A 12,349-nucleotide genomic window follows, 5' to 3' on the forward strand; every position below is an offset into this window, starting at 1 on the left:
GACCCAGAAATGGAAGAAGAAGATCCCAGCAAAGAAATAGAGGAAGAGGAAGAATCTGAGGAGGAAGAGGAAATGGAAGACGTAAAAGAAACTACGACAGTACCCGTTCCAAGCACTGAGCATCATGAAGAAATAATGAGGCTTGAGACGGAAGATCACAGTTTAATTATTCGCTTTAAGAAGAAGACTTACAAGGCTGAGGTTAAGGATATAGAAATTGATCCTGTAAGTATCAAAGTGGAGAATCAGAATACTGAAGAAACCCGTTCATAGGACACATCCTCAAAAGAACCAGATACTGATGATGACGAGGAAGAGCATCATGAAGACATTCTGACTAACTCACACTCTCCAACTGAATCAGATCAAGGGGAGCCAGACTCTTCTCCAGATCAAATTCCAGCTATATCCACACACGCAGACATGATCACCTTCATCAATGATACCGATGAATTTGAAGACATTCTCGAAGCCATCCGAAAGTCAACCATTGACTTTTCGCTACGCTTAACAGAACGAATTATAGCTATCAGAGAAGAACACCACCTCTATCTCCGAAGAGAAGACAATGATGTTGAAATCCTAGAAGAACGCATTCAAGACTTTATCAATTCTCTTCACGATCATATCTATCACGAAGAAAGGCAACGAGAGCATAATTCAGTAGTTAGCACTATTCTTGAGACAAGATTCTGTCGAGATCAGAAGATCATTTACTCTAGGGTTTATAACGCCTTAGCCGGATCTGCACTTCCGTTCTCACGAAACCAACTAGCACTACTGACTCTCATTCGGAAGCATATGGATCTTTCCACCGGACGCCCGACTTATCACTATGATTTGCAAATGATCGAGGATATTCACAGCTTTTTTGCCCTTCTGGATAGAGATAATTTCGAAAGCACACCAGACAGACTAGTGATTTACGTAACAATTGATCACCACGCTGATCTGATTATTAAAGAGTTACAAGACGCTGTTATGGAGGAAGCAAGGCGAAACAATCCGTTCTCTCATCTTGAACCAGATCGAGTCAACATTGCCACCTATGTTACGAAGCAGCTATCACGTATCTTCCACGAGTCCACGGATCCTAGTTTCACATTTAAAGCTGGATGTCGGGAGATATACTCAAAGACGGTGAAATTAATACTCGGATTAGGATTGCTGTTCACTTCTTTCCAGCTTTATCTCTTAACTAATCTGTGCAAAATTACCGACTCCTACTGTGGAGATCACCGTTCCGAAGACTTCGAGATTCTAAAGATACAGTTTCTAACATTGTTTGAAGACCTCTGAAATGAGCATCCCATCAGAGAAATCATCAACACCAGCACTGCTTCTATGATTGACATTCATGGGTCAACCAGCAGGGCTGTGGATCATATTCTCATCGTACTTCAAGACTTATCAAGAGCCGAAACTGCGCACTACTTATCTTTTAGAAGATCTTCAACAGAAGTACCAGATCTGTTACCACTGTTGGTCCGACACTTTCTCAGGACTTATCCACCAAGACTCACATTCCCTCGAGAAGACCAAGATCACAACCATCGTCGAGGAATGTTCGCTTTTTGAAGCATCACTACGGTCGAGCCAACGACCTTAAACAAAAGCGCTTCTCGGGAGGCAACCCTTGCAATAAAGTAGAGTAGAAGAATAAAGGATGACAAATGAGCCGATAAAGAAGCAAGGAAGCCAGCCGCATCTGCTAGGGGTATTTCTTTCTTTTTGCTACTAGCTCAAGATTCAAACTATGCCACATCCTAGCTTATCACTAAGTGTGGGATAACACCCAAATTAAAACACTAGACAAATACTCCCAAATCTTCAACTAAAACTCCTAAGTATGGGATACACTAGGAACATTGAGGACAATGTTCGTCTAAGTGTGGGATGTTGGTATCTTTTTATGCTATATTATAATAAACCATCACGAAGATTCCAAGTCCTTAAGCCAAATTTCAAAATTTTTTGCAAAAGAAACCCTTTTCGAAAGAGTATTTTTGAAAACCTAAAATGTTTGTCAATAAAAATAAGGCTTAAGTAAGGTGGAATTCTTGTTAGATTGAAATTTCTAATAGAGCATTGCATGACTAAGGCATTATCGACCTAAAATGATTATGGTGAGGCACCCCAAATAAGACCAGCATTCATCTTTAATGCTTCACTATTTTCCGTTGAGAGTGGCGATGTCTGTGCTCAGAATCAGAACTTTCTTTTGATCTACATCTCCAAGCAGCGAAACGAGATTCGGTTGTACTCAAATAGCTACCCATTTGTCAAACATAAACCTTCCACACCTCCACTACTTCTACTCCACCACCACATCCACATCACCTTTGCTATTTCTCGAAAAATCCAGAAAATGAGATTCCTTCCGAAAACCTGATGTTATAAACCTTTCAAGTATCATGGCAAAGGTCTTGAAAAAGTTCACCGGCAAAAAGTTTCTCGAGATGAAGTCTCCAAAACAAAAACAAAAAAAAACAAAAAAAAAAAGAAAAGAAAAAAAATGATGATATTTTCAAGTTCTGAAAAAAGGAGCAGAACTAAATAAGAGAAATGCCGAAGAAGAACTCGACCGAAAATGATTAACAAATGAAGAAAAAGTTCAAAAGTGCTTCTCAAAATACTTCAGCACTCCTACCTATCCAAATAAAAGTCTGTATAAAGACTACACTACCCTTTTCTCACCCTTCAAAAACAACTTCACTACCACTCCAAAATTCCTTTCCCATCGTTGAGAAAGGACCTATTAAACTGAGATTACTACCGTTCTCGCATTAGCAGCAAGGATTTGAGTCTTTATCAAGCCCATGACGATGGGTGCAGCATGACTGGCTATGAGCGTACTTCATTTCTTAGATCTATAGGGAACCTTAAACACCTGAGTGATTTAAGTGACCCGTGAAAGCTAGCCTATGTCATGTAACCTCCTCGCATGCTGCAGAAATAATTTCAGTCCTAACATAGATGACTCACCTTATCTTTTTGCTCTTATAATAAAAGCAAACCGTTTAGGCTACTAGAAAATAAATACAGAAAAGATTCTTAAAAAATGAGAGTTTGCTTGAGGACAAGCAAAGTCTAAGTGTGGGATATTTGATATCGGCTAAAAAGTCACGTTTTCACCCCGGTATTAAGGCCCAAAAACAAGAAAGATTCGAACTTTATCGGCAAAATACCCACTTCGTCTGTTAGAATTGAAGAACAAGTAATTACGAAGGCGGTGCAAAAAGAATCAAGAGAATCGGAGCTAAAACGAAGATTCTAGCCAAAAACGGTGAAAGACAAGAAATCAAGTTACGATCCAGGGAATCAAGGCTGACCAGCACACCATACGACTTGCCATACGGCTTGCTATACGGCCTGCCCCTATGGATACGGCCTGCCAGATACGCCCCACCAAGTGCCTTCACCATACGGCCAGCCAGCCATACGCCCTGCCAAATACGCCCCACCATACGGCATGTCATGCGGCCTGCCCGGCGTATTTTGGTAATTTTAAAGTCTATTTAAAGTGTCTTTGTCATTCATTCCAACATACACTTTAATTCACTTCTTTCTCTCTCTTGTACAATATTAGTCATACTCTCAAGGCCTTCGACTCCATGCGGGAAACCTAGTACCCGGAGAAGAACGCTGAAGATTGTATTAGGAGTGGTATGGAGTCTTGAAGTTGTCACTTTTGTATTCAGAACTCATTTAATCTACTGGTACCTCTATCCTTTATCTTATATAATGTTTTATTATATTGTTGCCATGATTAGAGAGTAGTTATCTTTAGTGTATGCTATGATGTAAGCAGTTATAATGCCGAAATAATATTATGGTTTGTGTATGTTGTTGAAATGCTTTCCGATTATGCTTTAAACTCAATCGCTTTTCCAACTAATAGAACGTAGTTATAAGCTCTGTTATTGGGAAGTCGCGAACCCCGATCCAGAGTACAGTATATGTGTCACCTATTGGTAAGAGAAGTCTATCAGATACAGTGTAAGATCGACTGAGGCACACTAGTTGTAGTAAGTCTATCAAGCTTTGGATTTCGACTGAGGACTCTTTTGTAGTGAAACATCTGACTAGACCCCTAGTACATTGTCGGTCCCAGACCATGCTAGTGTAGTCACCAAGCATATAAACTTCGTACGTGCACGCTGAAGCACAGCGGTTGTTGTAAGTTGTACCTCTGCTAAGTAAGGCCATGGAACACGGTTAGTGTTGACCAGTACACTGCACCATAACGCGGTCTCAAGCATTGCACCCCGCTTGAGGGATTCTTAGTTAATTAAGGAAATGTTTGTTTAGACACATAAAGGATTGGACCGTTAGGATAACCGAACGTGTTCATGGAAGTCATCTTGACTTGGCCATGGTGTTCTTTATGGTTGAACTCTTTTTAAGGGCCTAACTATCTTTTACCAATCATTAACGAAAGCATTGAAACGCATCACGACTCTCGGATATGGTAAACCATGTATTATATTATGCTTAAGAAAGTTTAGACCATTTTGGAATGTTAATACGTCACCCAACCGAGTCGCTCAATTGGATGAGCCGTCTGAACGTGTATGCATGTAGTCAGACTACACGGGCATCGGGGGTAAGGGACGTTGCTATTTATTCAGAATCTTCAAGCCTAATGCAGTACCCAGTGACATGTCTTATGACAGGGGCGTTTAGGACCAGTGTAATGAATACAGGGCCTCTGCCTATTCATGAGCCAGCATTCCATAATCTCGGTAACATAACTGACGAAATAATAGTATGCACTTACTTTTACCTTATCTGAATTACAAATTTTATCGCATTTACTTTATCTGTCTTTTTAAATTAGAAAATCCCAAAATAAATATTCACTACTCCCTAACTATCTTAGGCTAAAATATAGGTTCGATGTTACTGATATCTCAAAAATACGACTCTAGGTCATACTTCCCTTACTTATAAGGAGTAGTAAGATTTAGGCCCCGCTAAATATAAATTTAAAACTCTACCCTCTCCCACGAGTGGCTGATCCTGGCGAGCTGCGGCCTAACGACACCGTGCAATAAAAACCGTCTGTTTCAGCCATATCACGGTTCCAGTCACAATGTATGTGTCTGGGGCTAGTATAGAAATTGATGGTACACTGCTTGCTATGTCCTGTTTAGTGTTACCTATCCCAAGCTTTGATGTAGCGTTAGGGATGAACTGGATGAGCCTACATAAGGCCCACATTAAGTGTGATAAGAAGATTGTGACTTTCCGATTAACCGATGGAACCCGTGTTGTGGCCCGAGGGGAACGAAGTGGGTTCAGTTTTCCATTGATCTCTATGATGAAGGCGAAGAAGTCACTTTCTAAGGGGTGTGAGTCTTTTATGGCTTATGTTATTGATGCTAAGATAGAGAAGAGATCTGTTACCGATATTCGGGTGGTTTCGAAATTTCCTGAGGTGTTTCCTGATGAGTTACCGGGGTTGCCGCCGGTAAGAGAGGTAGAGTATAAGATTGAGTTGGTTCCAGGAACAACTCCAGTGGCTAAGGCTCCTTATAGGTTAGCACCTTCTGAAATCAGAGAGATGATGTCTCACATACAAGAATTGTTAGACAGAGGGTTTATAAGAACAAGTTCTTCGCCGTGGGGTGCGCCAGTATTGTTTGTAAAGAAAAAAGACGGTACTCTGAGAATGTGTATAGATTATTGATAATTGAATAAGAGAACAGTTAAGAATAAGTATCCGTTGCCTAGAATCGATGATCTGTTTGATCAGCTTTAGAGTGCGTCATACTTTTTGGAAATAGATCTTTGATCTGGGTATCATCGGGTTAGGGTTGCAGAATCAGATATACCGAAGACATCGTTTAGAACGAGATATAGGCATTATGAGTTCTTGGTTATGCCATTTGGGTTGACGAATGCTCGAGCAATTTTCATGGATTTGATGAACAGGGTTTGTAAACTGTATTTAGATCAGTTTTTATTGTGTTTATCGATGATATATTGGTTTATTCAAGGATAGAGGCTGAACATGCGACACATTTTCGATTAGTGTTAGAATTATTAAAGAAAGAGCAGTTATACGCTAAGTTCTCAAAGTGTGAGTATTAGCTTCGAGAGGTGCAGTTTCTGGGCCATGTTATCTGTGAGGCAGGTATTAAAGTGGATCCATCGAAAATAGAAGCGGTAATGGGTTGGAATTCGCCGAAGACGCCGACAGAAGTTAAGAGTTTCTTGGGTCTTGCGGGTCATTATCGCCGATTTATAAAAGATTTTTCTAAAATAGCGGGTCTGTTGACTAAATTGACCAGAAAAGACGTAAGTCTTCGATGGAGTGACCAACAGGAACATGCTTTTTAGACGCTCAAACAGTTGTTGTGTCAAGCTCCAGTGTTAGCATTACCAGAGGGTTCAGATGACTTCGTGGTTTATTGTGATGCATCAATTGCTGGGTTAGGGTGTGTACTGATGCAGAGAGATAAAGTTATCGCGTACGCTTCTCGTCAGTTAAAGACACACGAACGTAACTATCCGGTTCATGACTTAGAAACGGCTGCAGTGGTATTTGCATTGAAGCTTTGGAGACATTACTTATATGTACAAAGTGCGTGATATGTACAGATCATAAGAGCCTCCAGTATATTTTCACGCAGAAAGAACTGAATATGCGACAGAGACGGTGTATTGAGCTTATAAAAGACTACGATTGTGAAATAAAGTATCACCCGGGCAAAGTAAATGTTGTTACCGATGCTTTAAGTCGTAAAAAGACCGTAGAGTTCGTGAAATTTATGAGAACCGAAATAGTTTCAGACCTTATTGAACAGATAAGACAAGTTCAAGCCCAAGCTTTATTGGAGGAGAATTTAAAGACTAAATTGATGACCAAAATAAAAGACCAATTGACTGCCGATTCTAGAGGACTTAAAGACATTTAAGAACCGAATTTCGGTACCTATGCTTGGAGATTTAAGGAAATTAATCTTAAATGAAGCACACAAATCGAGGTTGACTGTCCATTCGGGTAGTACCAAGATGTATAATGACTTAAAACCGATGTATTGGTGGAACACGATGAAGAAAGATGTTGCTCAGTTGGTAGAAAAGTGTCATATTTATGCACAGGTTAACGCCAAACACCAAAAACCCTATGGTTCGTTACATCAGTTGAAAATTCCAGAGTGAAAATGGGACCATATTACGATGGATTTTGTAACTAAATTATCTTGATCTTAAAGAGATAATGATATGATATGGGTAATTAGTGATCGACTGACAAAGAGTGCACACTTCTTAGCAACAAAAGAGACAGCATCGTTGAGTACTTTAGCAAGTTGTACTTGAAAGAGATAGTTAGTCGACATGAGGTTCCGTTGTCTATCGTATCTGACAGAGATTCTAGATTTGTTTCTAACTTTTGAAATAGTTTACAAAAAAGTTTGGGAACGAGGGTAAATCTGAGTACGGCATATCATCCACAGACTGACGGTCAGAGTGAGTGTACAATATAGACACTAGAGGATATTCTTAGGTCCTGCGTGTTAGAGTATGGTGGTCCGTGGGATATACATCTACCTTTGATCGAGTTCGCCTACAACAATACTTATCATTTGTGTATTGGTATGCCGCCTTATGAGATGTTGTATGGTCGCAAATGTAGAACGCCGACTTGTTGGCTAGAAGCCGGAGAGAAATAGTTTGCAGGTCTAGAATTAGTTCAGATAACAGCAGACAAGGTAGCGATAGCACGTGAAAAGTTGAAAGCGGCACGCAACAGACAGAAAATGTATGTTGATCCACGTAGACGTCCGGTAAACTTAGAGGTGGGTGATCGTGTTTACTTGAAAGTTTCAACATGGAAGGGAGTTATCGGGTTTGGTAAGCGAGGTAAGTTAGCTCCGAGGTACCTTGGTCCGTTCAAGATTATTCAAAGGGTTAACGATCAGACTGTTGTGTTGGAACTTCCAGCAGAGTTAGCAGGGATACACAACACTTTCAATGTGTGTTACCTTAGGAAGTGTAAGGTCGATGATGAAATGCAACTGGTTTCGTTGAGTGATTTGAGGGTGGACCTAAATTAAAATTTAGTTGAAGAACCAGTAAGAATTGTCAATAGAAAGGTGACAAAACTGAGAAAGAAAGAGATCCATATGGTGCTTGTTGAGTGGAAGCATAGTTTAGGATCGAACCTTACGTGAGAGACCGAAGAGCTGATGAAGGCTCATTATCCACGTCTATTTGACCATGACCAGATTTTGAGGACGGGATCTTCTTAAGGGGGTGGATTTGTAACATCCTCAGACAGGGCTTAGATGTAAGATGATTATTTTGCCCTTAGGCATAATTGTGTGGTTAATTATGTTTTTATTTTAGTTGAGTAGTTTAGATTATTTTATTATTTGGTTAAGACCAGTTTGTGACAAGGGTCACAGAACAGGTTCATTTATTTAATTTGGACTCCGTTAGGGCAGTCAAATTAAGTACGAAAGTTATCAGATAACTGGTAAATACCCGTGTGTTATGGGGTATGGGATTTTAACCTCAATTAAGTGTGTTGTGCAACCTTCTTCTCTCATTTTCCCCTATCTCTCTAGAAAATTCCCAAACCAAACCGTACCTACTTCATCTTCACCATCAAACCCTAGATTGCTAATTTTGTTCTATAGCTTAAATCATTTATATCATCTTGTTCCTTAAAGTTTACTGAATCTTTTAAGGTAAGAATCAAGTGTGTCAAGCTTTAATCTTTGAGGAAATTAGATTTTTGTGTTATGTTTTGTTAAAGTGGGTTAAGTGGGTTTTAGTGTCAAATTGGTTGATTTTGATGTTGTTTGTGTCAAAATCTTGTGGGTTAAACCCGTAGCTGTGTTCATCTTCTTCATCAGATGAACACACTCGGTCGAGTGTCTCTTGACACTCGACCGACTGTGTAGACGGTCAACCGGTTGAGTGACATACTCGATCGAGTGTGTCTGAGTTCTGACCAAATGATTTAAACTTAGTCAGTCGACCGTGTGAGAGGACACACGACCGTGTGTGTTGACACAGTCGACCGAATGTGTGAGTCAGTCGACCGAGTGTCTTTGTGGGAAGAATATTTTATTAAGTGTTGATGTCTAGCCGTTATGCTGTCCGTATGACTTATGATAATCAGGATGTAAATTCTGAAAATTCATAAGTGTTAGGTGGACTTTTAGTGGCACTTTTATTGGCACTTTTTGTGACTGATTTTCTGTACTGTGCTATTTTATGTTAACGGATACAAACTAACTTGATTTGCCTTATGTTCAGGTGATAAGGATAAGGAAGCCGCTCAGTGATAGATTATCTGAGCTAGTTGATGGCATTTGGTGAGTGGGTCTATCTCCGGATAGAGTATTAAGTTGCTGACACGCTACTTGTTCAGAGTCTTTATATTATATTTATATTCAGTAAAAATACCATGTGCAGTTAGATATTGTCATGCTAGTTAGGACAATTACATGACTGATTATCTACGATCTTATGTGTGCACTGTTAGTTGGACACCAACTGAGGCGGCAAGTTTGGGAACCCCCGAGGCGGCAAGGTAGGGTTAGTGTAAGGTCGACCGTGGTAGCCTGATCGGGTAATGATGTTATTGATTGTTCAGTATAGCATAGAAGGACGCATGTGTTGCATCTGGACGGTTATGTAGTGGAATCAGTAAAGCGGACTATCGGTAGACTGTAGCCTGATCAGCTAAGCCGTGTGCTTGTACAAGCCGCCGATCCTCATATTGTCAGTTGTTGTATGCTAGTTCAGGACGTTAGCATATATTTGACCCTTGCATGTTCAGTTGCTTATGCTTGGTCTGTTAGATAGTATCCATTCACTTAGCAGTTGTGCTAATCCCCCCACATTACCACCCCTTGCTGGTTTAGGTACTGCTGTTTAGGATGGGTGATACGGACGGGTTGAAGACATGTTTGACTACAAGCTTAACACTGATGTTTTCTGATTTTGAAATGTTTTATGTAACACCGTCGTTTTGAAATGGTTGTAATAACGTTAACTAAGTTGATTTATTAATTATGGCTTGTAAACATTAACCAGGGTTATTTAGTAGTTAAATGTACTTCTGCTGTGTTTTAAAAAAGATGATCAGGGTGTTACAACGTGCTATCAAAAACTATTTCCAAGGATAAGTTCGCATGTATTATAATATGCTGAACGATATTTTTCATTAATCACTCATACCATCCTGAGGGTATTTTAGTAAATATGGCTTGCTTTGCATGTAAGCCTGGTTAGTAACTCCTCATCTGCCATCTCGTTTCGTCTATTCACATTAGATATTTCTTGAAAACCAAAGGAATCATGTCTATGGTTACCTTCCGGAATTTGGAGTTGGTACCATCTCTAACAAACACAAGCCATGCATCAAACTTCATGGCTCTAATCTCCATAAACTCCTATCTATTTTTCTGCCCTAGTGTTGTGGCATAAAACATTCAAGGTTTTAAATAAGCTTAGTAATGTTCGTGGCACATTTCAAGTATCCAATTTACTGAAATGCTTGTATGACTAAAACATCACCATCCCTTTTAAGGAAATCTAGTCAGATGACACTCATGTTATTCCTTTGAATGACCTCTACATTAATAGTAAAATGTACTTCGTAGAAGAACCTTTAGAAGTTATGGATCGTGAGATCAAACGCTTTAAACAGCGCAACATTTCCTATAGTAAAAAAAATCCGTTGGAATTCACGACGAGGCCCCGAGTATACCTGGAAAAGTGAAGATCAAATGAAACGGAAATATCCTCATCTCTTCTCAAACGGTAACGCATCCGAGAAGTCTACCTAAAATTTCGGGATGAAGTTTCCTTTTACGAGGGGATACTGTGACAACCTTCATTTTTCCATTCTTGAAAAGACTAAATTACCCTTAGGGTTTCTTTGCATGTTTACCTGAGTATTAATTATTAGGGTTGTTATCCGAACTAGTTAATATACGAATTAATTACAACGTTGACCGAATAATAATATTTAGTCAACACGTCTTGTTAATTTAAGTTATATTTATGATATACTTAGGTTATATTATTAAATGTGACTCAATATTATTAATTAAAATAATTATAGTAAATAATTATTAGTAAAAATATTTGTGGCACAATTATAAAATATAAAACTATAATGTAAAAAGATAAATTAATTAATTAATTAATGTAATAGTTTAATTAAATCAAATTATTAATATTATTATTATTTTAAATCGGATAAATAAATAAATAAAGGAAGTATTACATTTATTTTAAATTCTAGAATCTTCCATTTAAAAGATAAAGATAAATGTAAATAAATATTTCTAGAATATTCTAAATATTATATAAGGATAACATTTGTATCAAAAATATAAAAAAATTAATTTTTTATTAAAAAAGTTGGCCTACCCTTTTTATATATGGAAATAATATTTTTTTATTTTTTTATTTAATTAAACAACTTATTCTCCAAGTAACTCACACTCTATAAATAAAACTCCAAATCCATCATTTTTATTTGCAAAAATTCTGGAATCCTCTCAAAGCTTCATAATATTATTAAGGTAATTTTCATAATTTTCTTTTGTTTTACTTCATTTTAATTAATTTTCTTTCAATTATTACAACTGATATACCTTTTAAATTGTAATAAATCAAAATGTAACTTTATAATTATATTGGATATGATGAAAAATCATAATATTAATATTCTAAGATGAAATATATTTTTATATATTATTTAGATCATTAGATTAATTATTTTTGTATATAAAGTTTTCGATTTATAAATATATGTATATAAAAATCAAAATTAAATTATCTAAACACTTAAAAATAGTAAAAGTAATTTTTAAATAATGAAATAGGTTTATAATAATTATTAGAGTCAAAAATGTAATTTATATATATCATTATTTGTATTTATTATTAATTTATTTATGTACCGATTGATTATATAAACATAAAATGAATAAAAATTCTAAAAAAATTAAGAACAATAAGAATTTTATAAAAACTATTTGAAACAGTATTAGAACATGTAAAAATAATTGTTGGAGTTTTTGGAGTATTATTTATAATAAAATAATAATTATATATTATATAAAGGTAATAACTAATCAAAATTCGTAATAAATAATTATATTAGTAAATAAAATATATACAGAATTTTTTTGAGTTTATAAAATTTGATAAACCTACACAAAATATAAATCTAATTATTTGGGTCGAATTAGTATTTATTCCATAATTAAACTCTTATATTGTATAAACCGAGAATAAAAGAAAAGATAAATACAAAATAAATATAAAAATAAGATAAATTATTTATATAAAAATATTCTGCAGATTTAAA

The sequence above is a fragment of the Rutidosis leptorrhynchoides genome, chromosome 1 (assembly GCF_046630445.1).
Source record: "Rutidosis leptorrhynchoides isolate AG116_Rl617_1_P2 chromosome 1, CSIRO_AGI_Rlap_v1, whole genome shotgun sequence".
In the NCBI taxonomy this organism is placed as follows: Eukaryota; Viridiplantae; Streptophyta; class Magnoliopsida; order Asterales; family Asteraceae; genus Rutidosis; species Rutidosis leptorrhynchoides.